We start from the raw sequence: 17,904 nt of genomic DNA on the forward strand, positions 1-17,904 counted from the left end.
TTTCCTTAGTGTGGGCTCAAGGAAAATACCAATTAATTGCAGTGGGCATGTGCAGAAGACAAACAACCTGAAAAGGTAAAACAAAAGATGCCTTAAAATTTTCAGGAATTTAGGCGATACCTTAGAAACACATTATTGTGTCTTTAATATAAGAATTTTTAAAACTGAGGACAGCATGGAAGATTTTTTTTTCTTTTTTTCTCCTATGACTAGCAACAAACAAAACTCAGAATATGACTTACTCTAATATTTTGTTTCAACTTTATTTCATGTAATATAGTGGGGAAAAATATACCTATTTAAAATAACGAATTAGAGGTAAGAAGCATTCGTGGCTTAATGGACACGGATAAAGCTGAATGAGAAAAATATACTCTCTATTCCAAAACCTACCTAATAATACAATGATATATGCTACAAAATCTCTAATTATTATGCTTCTATTTTTAAATCTATAAATAAAACTGTACTAAACTTTCTACCCATGGGTTGTATAACATCCTTGAAAACTGGAAAGGGAGAAATATTGGGGAAGGAACAGAAAAATTAAATTGCTATTTTTAATTCTTAACATAATCAGCTACTTTGAAATATAGTATTACTTATACTACCATAAAATATAAATCTATCTTTATTCTGCTACCTAGGAACAACCACTTTTTAAGAACTATTTTGAAATAATTTTTGGCTTCCAGAAAACTTGCATAAATACAGACAGAGATTTCACAGAATTCTTCACTCAGATTCTTCTAAGGTCAACTTACATAACCATTGTATGATTGTCAAAATTAGTATTGGTAGAATCCTACTCACTAGCCTACACACCTGGTTTAAGCTTCACCAGTGCCCTTTTTGGTTCCCACATCCACTTCCAGATCCCACACTGTATTTAGTTGTCATGTCTCTTTAGTCTTCTTCAATCTGTGACAGTTCCTGACACGGCTCGTCCTCTCTTCCAAGACTCTCATATTTTTGGTGAATAACGGTCCATTTTGTGGAATGTCTCTCAGTCGGGATGTTTTCTCAGGATTAGATTAAAGGTATGCCTTTTGACTAGAATATCACAGGTATGTCCTTGCAAGTGTATCATTCCAAGGAAAATCTGACGTTGAAATGTTTTATTACTGACAATGCCAACCTTCATCATTTGTTTAAGCTAACAAATTACAGTGGAGAAATCAACTTTCCCTTTGTAACTGATACATATCTTGGGAGGAAAAACTTGAAGGCTGTGTTAAATATACTGATTTTAACATCCAGACCTGAATCTTGTCTGCAATAATTATTTCTGTGATCTTCGCCTAATAAAGATTTCCCTCATTCTTGCTATATTTACTAACTAGAATCCTTCTATAAGAGCTGTCCCTTATCCTTCATTTATTTATTTATTCTGTTATAATAGTATGGCCTCATGGGTATTTTATTCTATAGAATATAATTCCATAAAATATATCATATTCTGTTGCCTAAATTGTTCCAGTTTTGGCTATTAGAAGCACCTTCAGGTTGGCCCCATGTCCTTTTGAAATGTCCCTATCCTTTTTAAGCCCTTATTTTTTGACATCACAGACAGATGTTCTAAGCCCTAAAATCAACTACTTCTCCAAGGAGTCCTAGTTCCTTTTATTAGAGAATGGTATTTCAAAACCAACATCTTCGCTATAGGAATGGACATTGTTACTGGAATGTCATTGCTTCTGGACCCTCTCAGTGGCCAGAGGTAGGAAACATACGTTTCCATACCAATCAAGGTATAAAAAAGTATTTATATTTATTTCTATATCTGTATGCATGCATACTAAAAACTATGAGGTCATAATTATATTTCGAGATTCATTCTACCCTTTTCCTTTTCCTTAATTGTAACTGAGAAAAACATTTTTATAATCTTGGTCCCTGCTATTTTAGATACTTGAATCATAATATTTACTACAAAACTGAATCAAAGTGTACACATTTTTATGCCCTTCTTTTATTTGGCTCAACAATACAAAGGTAAAGACTCATAATTTTTATGTGACAACATAAAAAATATCAATGTGTCTACAATATTTATGAAGCCCCTTGGGTAGTTCTACCTGAATTCACCCCCTTTCTTAGCACTCTTTAGAGTAATCATTGTTCTGAATTGTGTGGTTATCATTCCTAGCTTTCATTTTCCTTACTACCTACATTTGTATCCCTAATAAATTATTTCATTTTACATGGTTTTGAACTTCATAAAAGTTCATTCTTTTTCCATTTTCTTTTTTTGCTCAGTATTATATTTGTCCAATAGTTAATGCACATGCGCTGTTTCCAATTTTTATTTCAAACTGTTTGCTATGAACATGCTTGTACATGTTTCCTGGGTTACATGTGAAAAGGTTTCTCTAGATATAGAATAGGGTGGACTCACAAGTTAATACACTCAATTGTTTTCCAAAGAGACTAAACCAATTTACATTCTTATAATAAGTGTAAAAGAGTTCTGGTTGTTCCAAGTCCTCCACAAAATTTGATAATGTTGGACTTGAGGCCTTCAGTCTGGAAGGTAAAATATTATAGTACATTGTGCTTTTAATTTGCATTTCCTTGATAATAGGGCTTAGCATCTTTTCATAAGTGTACTGGCCATCCTTGTTTCCTTTCTGAGAAATACTTTTTCAACCTTTATCCATTTTCTGCTATGGATTTGTCTTTTTCTTATTTTTTAAATATAAAGATATTTAACCATCTCTTGTCAGTGACCTATGTTACAATCACTTTTTCTTTCTCTTTGTACCTTTACTTTTCACTTTCTTTCAAGTATTTTTGATTAAGAAAAGTTTGTAAGTTTAATGTACTTGAATTTATCAGTCTTCTTAATGGCTTGGTTTGGCATTCTGTCACCTATTTATGAAATCTTTCCCCATTCCAAGGTCATATTTTCCTATATCATCTTTTAAAATTTTTGAAAGGTTTTGTCTTTAAATCCACATGGAATTAATTTTTGGTGATGATAGGCATTAGGTGATCCAATTTCATCATTTTTTCTTGTGGTTGGCCAATAGTATATATACCATTTATTTAAAAATGCAACCTTTTATTTCACTGATCTACAATGCTAGGTCTATATAGAATCAAATTCCTATGCATGTATGAATGATTTCTGTGCTGCCTATTTTGTTCTATGAGTCTGCTGGTCTCTCCTGCACCAAGGTAACAATGTAATAATTACAATAAATTTAGAACAGCTTTTGACATAAGGTAAGGGAAATCCCTCCACCTTGTTTATCTTCTTTAGGAGTGTTATGGCTTTTCTTAGTTTATTGCTCTCTCATATAAATTTCAGAATCAGCATGCCAAGTTCAATAACAAAAACAATGACAAATATTCAACTGGTGTTTAGTTTGGAATGGTATTAATCTATAAATAAGTTTATGAAAATTGACATCTTTATGATATTCAGCACTCCTAGTCACAAAAAATGTGTATCTCTCTAGGTGTTTCAAAATGTCTTTCAGTAAGATTTTAAAATTTTTTCTGTAAGTCTTATATATTTTTTGTTAGGTTAATGCTTTGGTATTTTATATTTTCTAATATTGTTTAGTTGATTTTTTTATTATTACCTACCTCAAAGGTTGCAATGAGGATTATATGAGTTAATATTTATAAAGTGCCCAAAATAGTAACCAGTATATTGTCAGCACTACATGTGTTTATTGAATAAAACAAATCATATATTCCGTTTATCTCCATATATTCATTTTAGAATAATTTTGCCTAGTTATTAGAAGAATGATGAGATTTTGATTGTGATTGTGTACGATTTGTATATTAGAGAGTAACTGAGATATTTACCATATGGAATCACCCATCCAAGAAATGCAAACCATTTAGTCAAATATTATTTTAGTTCCCTCGGTAGTATATTCCGTAATTCTTTTTTTTCTCTTCTTTATATTTTTAATTTTTAATTTTCATGCGTGCATGGTAGATATACATATTTAGGGGTACATGTGATGTTTTGATACAATCATACAATGTGTAATAATCACAGCAGGAAAATGTATTTCTTAAGTGTATTCTTAGCTATGCAATTTCATTTGGTAGCCATAATTGTTGAGTTTTTTTTACTATTTTATTAAATTTGAGCATTTATCATTTTAATTTATTTTAACCACGCAAATATCTATTCACTGTAAAAAAAAATTTAAAAAAATCCAAGTGTATCTAGTGAATTTTTCCTATCCCCTAATGCTTTTGGTAATTGGGTAAGTTGAAATTGTATTGTCATCTGCATTCCTCCTATGACAAAATGCCTACCTGTAGCCTTTTTAAAATATTTTTTTGTTGTATTTTACTTCCTGGTTTTTATGGTCTTACTAGTTAGAAGGGTCTTTCAAAAAATGATGTTTTTTTTATATTTTCTACTTTGTTCACTAGTAGACAGAGAAGTTATTCATTTTGATTATTTATCTTGCTGATTGACACCTGGATATCCTTGGTTTTCCAAATATACAATTACAAGCTGTTCAATATTTATAACTCTTGTTTCTTATTTTGCTACATCTGCTAAAATGTCCATGCTAAATAATACCATTACCATGCTACTTGTTAGAATATATCTAATGTCAAAAAACCAAACACCGCATGTTCTCACTCATAGGTGGGAATTGAACAATGAGAACTCATGGACACAGGAAGGGGAACATCACGCTCCGGGGACTGTTGTGGGGTGGGGGGAGGGGGGAGGGACAGCATTAGGAGATATACCTAATGCTAAATGACGAATTAATGGGTGCAGGAAATCAACATGGCACATGGATACATATGTAACAAACCTGCACATTGTGCACATGTACCCTAAAACCCTAAAGTATAATAAAAAAAAAAAAAAAAGTTCCAAATATCAAAAAAAAAAAAAAAAAAAAAAGAATATATCTAATGTGAACCGACTGAGGATGATGTAGCTTTTAGTTTCAGCTTAATATTCTGTATCATGCTAATGAAAGTTTTTCTACTCATTGTTTATTAACAGTCCTTATGTGGAAAAGATACTGAATTTTAAAAATGTCTTTTTTATTTTTTACTTCTGTTGAAATAATCATATATTTTTTCCTTTGACTACTTGTATACTTTTTATATTGGACAATATATCATACCATGAGTGTCCAGGTTAACAGACAATACACTTTCAAAAAGATTAGCAAACTCATCTCAACAGTTACATAATCAAAGAGAAAGTTTCAGTTAAAATGTAAGATACTACAAGGGCTGCTTTATGTATAACCACTTTAGTTTTCACTCATTACTTCAGTCATTGCTCAACAAAATAGACAAAGATTCATGACTTGGTAGAGGTTAACTATTGTAAATAGATAAATTATATATAGGATACTGGAAGGCAACAAATACTTTAAAAAAGAAAGTATAGGACAATATACAAGGGACTGGATATGGGGGCGGAAAGGCAGCAGTTTGCAGGATTAAATAGAGTGATCTGGATAGGTCTCACTGAGAAGTTGAAAATTGAGCAACTGCTTGAAAGAAGTGTAGTAGTTAACCAAGCAGGTATCTGGGGGAAAGAGAGTCCCAGCAGAAGGTGTGACTACTATGCCTGAGAAGCAGCCAGGACACTGGAGTAAGCAAGGTGAAAAGTAGGAGAAAATTGAGTTCACATAGTGCTTTTCAGGGCATGGGAAGGACTCTGGCTTTTAGACCCTTGCAGAATATTGAGCCAAACATTGATGTGATCCACATTAGGTTCTTAAAGAATCACTACCACGACTCCTATGCTGGAAAGGAAAAAGGGTGAGGCAGGAAGCCTTCACAGGAACCCGGGTAAGAATGAAGGTAGGCAACCCTGATGCTAACAGGAAAGGTGGTGAGAAGTAGCTGACTTTGGGATATATTTTCAAGTAGACCCAATAAGATATACTTGATAGATTAGATGTGTTATGTCAGAGAAAAAGAGGAATTAGGGATGAACCTAAGAAACTGGAAAAAATGAATAAGCATCAACTGAGACAGAGAAGGCCACAAGTAGAATAGGTTTAGATGGGAAAACCAAGAATTTTGATTATTATTGAGTTTTTGAAGGCTATATAACATCTAGTTTTCAAAGTTTTGTCAATTTTTTAGGAATCTAGCCCTATTTTTGCAGATACAATGTGATGTCAAACTCCAACTTCTAAAACACACATGCACAAATCAGTTCTGCTGTTCTTGAAGTAGTGCAAAGGGCCTAGGCAGCCACTGAGCCATCTCCATCTAACCCCAGGACTTTGAAGAATATAATTTAAAAACCAAAGGTATAAGGAAAGAGCCCTACATTTATTGATTTCACACAAACATTCGAGTCCTCTAGTGGATTTGGGTCTGGCAGTGCCCATTTGAACTGGGTAACATCAAGAAGTCCATGAGCACTTAACCATTTGACACACAGATCAAAGGGCAAAGAAACAAAATAGACTTGGGCTCCCTACCATTCAACAAAGTCTTAAAAATTGTGTTTTCTAAGGACATGGCAGGGGGTCTACAAACAAGTTCACAAAATGTTTCTATATACTTCTTACCGAAAGGCTTTTTAAGAGAACCATCAAAAGCTCTGCAGTTCTTAGAGGGATTAACACTAGATGTTCGTGGTCCTTTCTTGATATAAAATTGTCTGAACTTATAGAAACTTACATACTTTAATTACAGAGACCCTGATGCACTTATATATTAAGACATAGTAATATGAAGCAATCACTTACAGAACTGTCAGAAAACTACAGGCCAAGTTTATTTAAAAATTAGAAACCACAATATCCTAATGTAGAAAAACAAAAGTCACCAGCAAACAATGTGACCTGTTATTAAATTGGCTACAAAGGCAATCCAGTGACAAAGAATCAAGAAAACTGAACTAAAATGAAAAATTGAATCAAAGTAACTAGTATATACTTTAGGTGGCTGGCAGAAAGAGTCTTGTACCATGCTGCATCACATTCTAGACCAAAAATTATTATAAAGCCTTCATACTACTTAAATTCTTATAAAGGTACAGTTCTCATTTTGCTTTTACTTGTAAATATTGTATGTTGTATAACAGCTTTATAATTTTTAACTGTGATCTATACTTGCATTATAGACCGTCTTGATGATGTAATCTCATCCAAACTAAACTAAAACTATCTAAATGTTACTACCACGGATGTTATATTTAACTACTGAAGTATCTTCTTCATCAAAGTCACCTCAAAGCCCTTTTGCATATTAAATGCCAAGAAAGGACCATTAACAGACTTTTCAAATGATGTACAGTAGGGATTGGTAGTTTTCTGTTGTCTTTTTCCTTTTGTAAAAAGCCAGACAGTAAATATTTCCGGCTTTGCAGGCCATACGATTTCTATAGCAACTACTTGACTCTGCTGTTATAGCATGAAACAACCATTAATAATACGTAAACACATGGTTATGGCTGTGTTCCAATAAAACTTTATTTGCAAAAAATGGGAAGGGGGCCAGGTTTGACATACAGTTATGGTTTGCTCATCTGTGGCCTATAGTACAATTATATTCAACATAACACAAGTATATGAAGCTGAATATGTGTGGAAAATGAGTTATGTAAAGGACAGACAGCAGAAAAATACTTTAAAGATGCTCAGCTTCAAACACATAGCATAGGTATGGACTACTGGAATGTATAAAAGCAGACAGAACAATTGGTATAGAACAATTAAAGTGAGATAGGCAAGTTCAAGTGGCAAAATAAATACAAGCACTCTACAGTTAAAATAATAATACATTACATTAATTTCATAGAGGTCTATAATTTTAGATGGAAATGGTCTTAGAAATAGCTTTGTGTTAATTACTTGTTTTCTGGAAGAGAAATTCAAAGTCCTTAGTGTAGTGGCTTAACAAAAAATGGTTGCAAATTAAAGTTATTTTTGGAGAAGTAGGATGAGATTACATCATCAAGACAGGCAGGGTCTATAATGTAAGTGTCAGATCACAGTTAAAAATGATAAAGCTGTTATACAACATACATTATTTACAAGTATGAGCAAAATGAGTAGTCAAAACTTCCATCCGATCTGAACTTAGTATGCTGATGTGGTTGAAATGAGAAATAAGGTAATAAACATACAGAAATTCATCCAAATACAAATAATTACAAAAATATTTAGTGTTATATTTAAACATATAAAATGTATATGATAATGTGGCCAAAGAAAAGTATATTTTACACAAATCCTCTGAGAACTAATGTACTTTACCACAAACAGTGAAAATCAGTATATGTTACAGAAAAGAACAGCATGAGCTTTGGGGGAAAAATGCATCTGGATTCAGACTGTTTATAAGACAGATAACTTTAAGGAAGTTACTTGATTTTTTAAGAATATCAGTTAACTTATATACAAAATGGTGATAATACTATCTACCTCATAGTGTTCTTATGAAGATTAAAAACTATTTTTAATTTTAAAAATTAAAAGAGCTATTTCCTTTCCTTATTCTTCTACAAACACATCTAATAACAACAACAACAACAACAACAGAAACTAACATTTATAAGTACTTATATGTCAGGCATTTTTTTTCATGCATTGATTTACTTAATCCTTACAATAACTGTGAGGTAGGTGCTACTCTTATATATTATTCCTGTGTCTTACGTAAGGAAACCGAGCCACAAAGTATTCAAGGCCACACAGCTATGATGTGGTCATACCAAGATTCAAAACCAAGCTCTCGTTCCCAAATAACAAAACCACAATAAAAAGGCTGAACTACCTAAAGAATTAGTTCTGAAAGTAGTATAATGTCATTTATTCACTCTGATTAGTTCCCATTATCTCTTCCATTTGAAAATGTAAAGAAAAGTTACAATTTGTGCATTAAGGTAGTTTAATGACTACAGCTACCATAAAATACTCAATTTAAAATAACTATAAAAGATTCTAGATTCTACTGGGTCTCTCTACTCTGGCTACACATCAAAATTACATACAAAGCTTTAAAAAGAATACAGATGCCTGAATCCCGCCCCTGGCTTTCTGAACAGGAAGGCTACCTAAATGCTCAGATACTCATATTTTAAAAACATTCTGCAAGTGATTTGAGTACATAGCTGAAGTGAAGAGTCACTGTCTAAACACAGATGTAATGGTGATGTAAGTCCAGTGGCATCTGCAACCAGGATGATTTTCAAAGATAAAAATACAAGTGAGAGGTGGTGGTAAGGAACATGGGATGCTGAGTTAGTGCACTGAGAACAAACAAGTCAGAGAAGAGAGTAAGGAGTCAGACAGGAAGGCCAGATTCATTCCAAGTGCCAGGATGGCCAGGTTGGAAACACAAAGGAAATCAAACAAATGCAATCTCTATGGCCACAGGAGCAGTTCAGCAACACAGTCTGATAACTGTAAATGGTAAGAATATCTGTTCTTTTGCTATTGCTTATCCTTGCAAATGGCTTGTCATTGTTGCTACTTTTTACATAACTTGCAACTACCACTAGTTTTGTTATTAATTGCAATTCTGTGGCATTGTCATAAGCTTGCTAATAAAACATTTGAAATTTGGCTTCACTTTCTTCTCTTAAAATCTAGGAAATAAATTCATTATAAAATCAATCTCAACCTATATTAACCTATCATTAAATAAAATATGCATGATTAAAAAGCACAGGGAGTACTTGGGGGATCATTTTCACAAAGTACACTACAACAAAATAGAAACCAAACAGCACCAGAACAATATAAAAATTGAAATACAAGTTCATAGAATTACAATATCCCTTAGGTAGAATGGAGGCTCCCATTCAGTGGTGCAGTGTTGTGGCTGAACTAATCTGTAACTATATTGTTTTAAAAAGTCATAATAACAGGTAAGCAATTATTTCAACAAACTCCTGCAGTGGTTCTTATCCATTTTTATTTAATGGCGTTCTTTTGAGAACTTCATGGAATCTGTGCATCCTTTTCCTAGGGGAAAAAAAAACCCCACAAATGCACATAAATGTGGCATTTTCCATGTAATGGCAGGTAGATCACGTACCTTGGCCAGAATTATAGTATTTCTAAAAGACTCACTGTGGGAAAAAATTAATTATCTCTAGTGTATCTCACACCAAAGAGAAAGCCATTCCCAAAGCCCAGATACGTGAATTTTTTATGTCTATGCATATCCACAGCAACAGCACATTCCTAAATGAAAGCTTCAATAGATGTCCGTATTCACAGGTGACCTGGTACTTGCTGGCATCCCCTCCTCTCTTCTCTGTAGCAGCAGTTCTGAATCTTCTTTATAACACACAAAAATATGTGAAATGGTGAAAATAGGCTGCTTTAGAGTTGGAACACAGGTGTTTCAGTCCAGGCTTGGTACCTTTTAGCAGCATAATCTTTTAAAAAAATTTAACCTATGCCCTCAATTGATTGTCTGCACAAAGAAAGTTTAATCCAATTTTAGAAATCTTTAGTAAATATATTCAGTGGTATTAAGCAAAGCTTCAGTTTCTTCATCTGATAAATAAGAATAGCAATGGTACTTATTTGATACGACTAAAAGAGTAAATAATACACATCAAGTATACAGCAAAATGTCTGGCAAAGAGTAAATGGTCAATGATCAGCTATTATTAACATGCCTCATATTGTGCTAAGTGTTGGACAAAAATGTCTTTCAGGGTAACAAGAGATATGTATGGAGTTGGAATTAAAAAGGTGTTAAATAAATGACAGTTTCTTCCTCTCTCCATTTGTTAAAATAGAAAGGGAACTGGGACACACGTAAGTTAGTAGCATGCTGCAGAGGAAGCTGGCAAGGTTGCCCATCTCCTACCCATCAGGACTGAAGTCCCCACTTCCCTAAGTTCTTGTGTCTGTGGCTGACAAGTCTCAGTGGAATCCCTCTGTGGGCTTTGCCCTAGGATAAGGAAAGCTGCCTTATCCAAAGTTACGTCCCTTTCCTAGGCCTTCCAACCCTTTCCCAATCCAGTGACTGACTGACAAAGAGATACCAAAGTTGAGCCCTGATCCCTAATTCAGGACAAGTCTGAAGAATCATCCCAGCTCCAGAGTTCCCCCAAATCAACTGAGGCCTTCTATGTAACTAAAACACAATTCAACTTCCCCCTCTGCCTAATCCTGTTTCACTCCCCTAAAGATAGATATTGATCCTAAGAATACCCCTGCGCACAAATCTGCCTCGGAGTCTGCTGCCTCAGGAAATGACTTATGACACTTGCCCAAAGTCAAAAAGCTAATGAGAGCAAAATGGAATTTACTACAGATGTGACAGCATAATTCCACAATTATAAAATAAGCAGAAGAGACCCAATGAAAGAATGAACCAAAAGACCTATAAGGTAATGTCATAAATAATACCTTAAAACATTCTAATAATGCCTCATTTGTGGGTTGGAATAAAAATGCAGAAGGATCTCCACTGAAGTGTGCTAATATAAAACAAGACAGCAGCCATCCCTGCATGGAGAAGAAAATGGGAAGGTGATGAAGGAGATGAATTTCCTGGAATGCTTTGTATTTCACTTCAGGAGCAGAAGACTATTTGGACCAAAAGAAGTTTTAAAGTCAGAATAGCTCCTACCTTTTATTTTATGCAAGAGAATGCTGCAACCCAGAGGGATACATAGCTTACCCAAGGGCACAATGTAACACTAGCCTAATCTAGGCTTCTCATTAATCTTCAGAGTCCTTCAGTTTTGTCTTCGATATGTGATTTAAATATATGGAAAGTGTAACTCCCACAAAAGATTCACCTATGTTCAAAAATGTATAAGATACTTATAAAACTAAGTATGGCTTTTGAATTACACATTAGTGTCATTCTTTCCTCCCATCAATATGGATAACTGGGGTTTCACTACATTATGGGTTTTCACAGAATGCTTCAGGAGGAAGGTTAGAACTCACTATCTATGCCTCTAACTACATTAGCAATTAAAGTTCATTAAATATTGTATCTTAATGTCCTTATCTCAAAATGAGGATAATAATTATTATCTCATTCAATAGGATGCCATAAAGAGTAAATATTTAATGGTAGCAATGCCTTCTAAGTGCCACATAAACAAACATGGCAATATATATAACAGCTTCCAGCAGGTTAACATTATAATAGGTTAATATTACACATGACTGATCAAAAAGAGTACATGTAAGACACAGGATCATTTAGACATCTAATTGTTTTCAAACAGGAGTGCAAGATTTAAACTGACAAATTTAACTTTAATTAAGACATCCCAATTCAAGTAAGAAAGGTCTTGAAAATCCCTGTGGTAGGCAAAGTTACCATCAAGGAACTTAAGACCTCTGAGGAAAAAAAAAAATAGGTTAATGGGATAAAAGTTAAAAGCAAATCAATGATTACCTTTAAAATATTTTTATAGCAGTTAAAATAAAATAGGCTAAGAACAAGAAAGGAAAAAAGATATCAAGGACATTCTACACATTTTAAATTGTTTCTACGAGGTACTACATCATTCATTCTGATACACTATTCCTTGCCTGCTAGAAACTTCCCAAAATCTCTCATAAATAGAATTTACTAAGAAGCATTGCAGTTTTCCCTTCTCATATCTAGTCCTTTATTCAAAATGCTCAAAGAACAGGCCAGGTTCTAAAACACTTAAATATTTAAAATGTTTGCATAAATTTTATTTATCTCCATTGGGAAAGTTGAGGAGAAACCATGCAAAAGTCCCTCCCCATAGTGCCGTTCAGTCCAGGTTGAGCTCATGCCAGAAATACACTCCAGAACCCCTTTCCACATAGTTCAACTTCCTGTCTTTTAACAATCCAAATGAGCAGTCCTAAGGCCCTTCAGTTCCCAAGATTTCTTTGAAAAATATGTTTCTACTCTGCCACAGCTTTTCAAATCCTTTTTCCCCTAATTCTTTCCTCTTTTTCTAATGACAGTAGTAACAATTTTCAAATAAAATTAGCACAGTTAGAGAAGTATTGAAGTCCCCCACTACTATTGTGTTGCTATCTCATTTCTTAGCGTTAGTAGTAATTGTTTTATAAATTTGGAAGCTCCAGTGTTAGGTGTATATATATTTAAAACTGTGATTATTTTCCTGTTGGGCCAGTCCTTTTATCATTATATAATATCCCTCTTTGTCTTTCTGCTGTTGCTTTAAAATTTGTCTGATATAAGAATAACTATTTCTGCTTATTTTTTATGTCCATTTGCATGGAATATCTTTTGTAGAAAAAGATATACCCTTTAGCTTAAGTTTATATGAGCCTTTATGTGTTAGGTGAGTGTCTTGAAGACAGCAGAAACTTGGTTGGTGAATTCTTTTCCATTCTGCCATTCTGTATCTTTTAAGTGGAGCATTTAGGCCATTTACATTCAATGTTAGTATTGAGGTATGAGGTATTATTCTATTCATTGTGCTATTTGTTGCCTGAATACCTTGTTTTTTTTTTAAATTTATGTTTGTTTTGTAGGTCCTGTGAGATTTATGTTTTCAGGAGGTTCTATTTTCGTGTATTTCAAGGATTTGTTTCAAGATTTAGACCTTTTAGCAGTTCTTGCAGTGCTGGCTTGGTAGTAGCAAATTCTCTTAGCATTTGTTTGTCGGAAAAAGACTTTATCTTTCCTTCATTTATGAAGCTTAGTTTTGCTGGATACAAAATTCTTGGCTGACAATTGTTTTGGCTAAGGAAGCTAAAGATAGGGCCTCAATCCCTTCTAGTTTGCAGGGCTTCTGCTGAGAAATCTGCTGTTAATCTGATAGGTTTTCCTTTATAGGTTACCTGGTGCTTTTGCCTCATAGCTCTTAACAGTCTTTCCTCCATCTCGACTTTAGATAACCTGATGACTATGTGCCTAGGTCATGATCTTTTTGTGATAAATTTCTCAGGTGTTGAGCTTCTTGTATTTGGATGTCTAGATCTCTAGCAAGGGTGTGAATGTTTCCACAATTATTCCCTCAAATATGTTTTCCAAACTTTTAGATTCCCCTTCTTTCTCAGGAACACCAATTATTCTTAGGTTTAAACAGGAGAGGTCATTCAGGTCTTAGGTCATTTAACATAATGCCAAATTTCTTGGAGGCTTTGTTCATTTATAAAAATTCTTTTAAAATTATTTTCTTTGTCTTTGTTGGATTGGGTTAATTCAAAAACCTTGTGCTCGAGCTCTGAAGTTTTTTTTTTTTTTTTTTTGAGACGGAATCTCGCTCTGTCACCTAGGCTGGAGAGCAGTGGTGCGATCTCAGCTCACTGCAAGCTCCACCTCTTGGGTTCATGCCATTCTCCTGCCTCAGCCTCCCAAGTAGCTGGGACTACAGGTGCCCGCCACCACGACTGGCTAATTTTCTGTTTTTTTTTTTTTTTTTTTTTTAGTAGAGACAGGGTTTCACCATGTTAGCCAGGATGGTCTCGATCTCCTGACCTCGTGATCCGTCCGCCTGGGCCTCCCAAAGTGCTGGGATTACAGGCGTGAGCCACCGCGCCCAGCCGAGTTCTGAGGTTCCTTCTTCTGCTTGTTCAATTCTATTGCTGAGACTTTCCAGTGTATTTCACATTTCTCTAAGCATGTCATTCATTCCAGAAGTTGTGATTGTTTATTTATGCTATCTGTTTCACTGAAGATTTTTCCCTTCATATCTTATATAATTTTTTTTATTTCATTAAGTTGAACTTCACCTTTCTCTGGTGCCTCTTTGATTGGCTTAATAATTCACCTTCTGAATTCTTTTTCTGGCAATTCAGAAATTTATTCTTGGTTTGGTTCCATTGCTGGTGAGCTAGTATGATCTTCTGGAGGTCTTAAAGAACCTTGTTTTGTCATATTACCAGAATTGTTTTTCTGGTTCCTTCTCATTTGGGTAGGCTATGTCAGAGAGAAGATCTGGGGCTCAAGGCTGCTGTTCAGATTCTTTTGTCTCACGGGGTGCTCCCTTGATGTAGTGCTCTCCCCCTTCCACTGTAGATGTGGCTTCCTGAGAGCCAAACTGTAATGGTTATTTCTCTTCTGGGTCTAGACAGCCAGCGGAGCTATCAAGCTCTGGGCTGGGACTGAGGTATTCTGCATAGAGACCTGTGATGTGAACCGTCTTCAGGTCTCTCAGCCATGGATACCAGCACCCACTCCAGTGGAGGTGGCCAGGGAGTGAAATAGACTCTGTGAACATCCATAGTTGTAGTTTTATTGCACCAGTTTTGTGTTGGTTGGCTTCCAGCCAGGAGGTGGTGCTTTCAAGAGAGCATCAGCTGTGGTAGTATAGAGAGGATCAGGTGGTGGGTAGGGCCCTAGAGCTCCCAAGTGATTATGTCCTTTGTCTTTGCTATCAGGGCAGGTAGAGAAAGACCATCAGGTTGGGGCAGGCTCAGACTCTCTTTGGGCCAGGCTTGCTGCGGCCGTGGTGAGGGATGGGAGTGTGGTTCTCAGGCCCTTCTAGACATTGGCTTAGGCAAAGACTTCGTGATCAAGAACCCAAAAGCAAATGCAACAAAAACAAAGATAAATAGATGGGATTTAATTAAACGAAAAAGCTTCTACACAGCAAAAGAAACCACCAGCAGAGTAAACAGACAACCCACAAAGTGGGAGAAAATCTTCACAATCTACACATCTGACAAAAGACTAATATCCAGAAACTACAAGGAACTCAAACAAATCAGTCAGAACAAACAATCCCATCAAAAGATCAGCTAAGGACATGAATAGACAATTTTCAAAAGGAGATATACAAATGGCCAACAAACATATGAAAAAAATGCTCAACATTGCTAATTATCAGGGAAATGCAAATCAAAACCACAATGCGACACCACCTTGCTCCTGCAAGAATGGCCATGATCAAAAAATCAAAAAATAATAGATGTAGTCATGGATGTTATGAAAAGGGAACACTTTTACACCACTGGTGGGAATGTAAACTAGTACAACCACTATGGAAAACAGTGTGGAGATTCCTTAAAAAACTAAGAGTAGAACTACCACTTAATCCAGCAATCCAAATACAGGGTATCTACCCAGAGGAAAACAAGTCATTATATGAATAAGATACTTGCACACCCATATTTATAGCAGCACAATTAGCAATTGCAAAAATATGGAATCAGCCGAAATGCCCATCAATCAATGATTGGATAAAGAAATTGTGGTATATCTACATACCATGGAATACTACTCAGCCATAAAAAGGAATGAAATATTGGCATTTATAGAAACCTGGATGGAACTGGAGACCATTATTCTAAGTGAAGTAGCTCAGGAACGAAAAACCAAACATCCTATGTTCTCACTCATACGTGAGAACTAAGCTATGATGTTGCAAAGGCATAAGAATGATACAATGGACTTCCAGGATTCAGGGGAAAGGGTGGGAGAGGGGTGAGGGATAAAAGATTACACACTGGGTACAGTGTGCACTGGCAGGGTGATGGGTGCACCAAAATCTCAGAAATCACCACTAAAGGACTTATTCCTGTAACCAAACAACACTTGCTCCTACAAAACCTATTGAAATTAAAAAAAAAAAAAAAAAACTGAGAGATTAAATGAACTTTAAAAAAAACTGTAAACAGATAAAAATTTAAAAAATAAAATTATTACAGTTAAAAGAAAAGTCATATAGAAGCTAATTCACAAATAACAGAATTTTGTGTAAAGATAAACTGTGGTTAGAAAAGTGATGACAACAGTACTCTCTTACATAACAAGGATAATGAGATGTAAACTAACCTACCCAGCATCCAGCCCAGAGCCTGAATGCAACCAATCAGCAATTAATTTATTTACCACCTTCCTAATTTTTTTTTTTTTTTTTTTTTTTGAGACAGAGTCTCGCTCTGTCACCCAGGCTGGAGTGCAGTGGCGCCATCTCGGCTCACTGCAAGCTCTGCCTCCCGGGTTCATGCCATTCTCCTGCCTCAGCCTCCCGAGTAGCTGGGACTACAGGCACTCGTCACCGCACCCGGCTAATTTTTTGTATTTTTAGTAGAGACGGGGTTTCACTGTGGGTTTTAAGATACTCCCATTTGAAGAGGGTTACCTATTTTGAAAACCACTGAAATACAACACCATCCTTTTGTATTTGATCTTTTCCTGCAAAGAGAGTGAAAATAAATGTTGTTTCCTTTAGAATTTTTCCATTGCTTAGTACAAATATCTGTATATAAATGTAGGAATGGCCGGGTGCAGTGGCTCACGCCTGTAATCCCAGCACTTTGGGAGGCTGAGGTGGGTGGATCATTTCTGGTCAGGAGTTTGAGGTCAGCCTGTCCAACATGGGGAAACCCCGTCTCTATGAAAAATACAAAAATTACCCAGTCATGGTGGCCTACACCTGTAATCCTGGCTACTTGGGAGGCTGAGGCAGGAGGTTGCAGTGAACCAAGATCACGCCACTGCACTCCAGCCTGGGTGACAGAGAGAGACTCTGTCTCAAAAAATAAAATAAATAAATTGCAAAGTTATAGCACATATTAGTCGTTAAGCCCTTTCCAACTGGGAGCCACTGAACAGCAGCAGTTTGCATAATGGTCAAAAGCATGACCTCTGGAACAACAGACTAGATGGAAACAAAAACTCCTTTCCCAGAGGTATGATCCTTGCCAGGTTAACTAAACCTCTCTATGCCCCACCAGCTTTATGCATAAAATGGAGACAAGACAGATCCACTTTACAGGGTTATTATGAGGATGAAGTGAGTTAATGCATGTAAAGAGCTAAAAAAAAAATAGTGCTCATAATAGTTGCATCATTGTCGTTGGTGGTGGTATTGTTTAAATTTAAATGTTATTACTCTGATTCTCAAATTGAGATCAAGAGATTATCACTAATGAGTATTTGTTGAATGAAGTCTTTCAAAAAACAGTTATAGGAGGGGCAGCTAAGTCTATTGAAGGGCTTTCATAATAAAAGTCATTAACATGGCCCTCAGTTTTACAGCAAGAG

General features: G+C 35.3%; 1 protein-coding gene across 5 annotated transcripts in view; it reads right to left on the minus strand.

Annotated features, from left to right (window-relative positions):
* WDR7 (WD repeat domain 7) overlaps positions 1 to 17,904 on the minus strand; it is a 371,052-nt gene that overhangs the window by 125,570 nt on the left and 227,578 nt on the right. The window lies entirely within an intron of this gene.

This window comes from Symphalangus syndactylus, chromosome 1 (assembly GCF_028878055.3).
Source record: "Symphalangus syndactylus isolate Jambi chromosome 1, NHGRI_mSymSyn1-v2.1_pri, whole genome shotgun sequence".
In the NCBI taxonomy this organism is placed as follows: Eukaryota; Metazoa; Chordata; class Mammalia; order Primates; family Hylobatidae; genus Symphalangus; species Symphalangus syndactylus.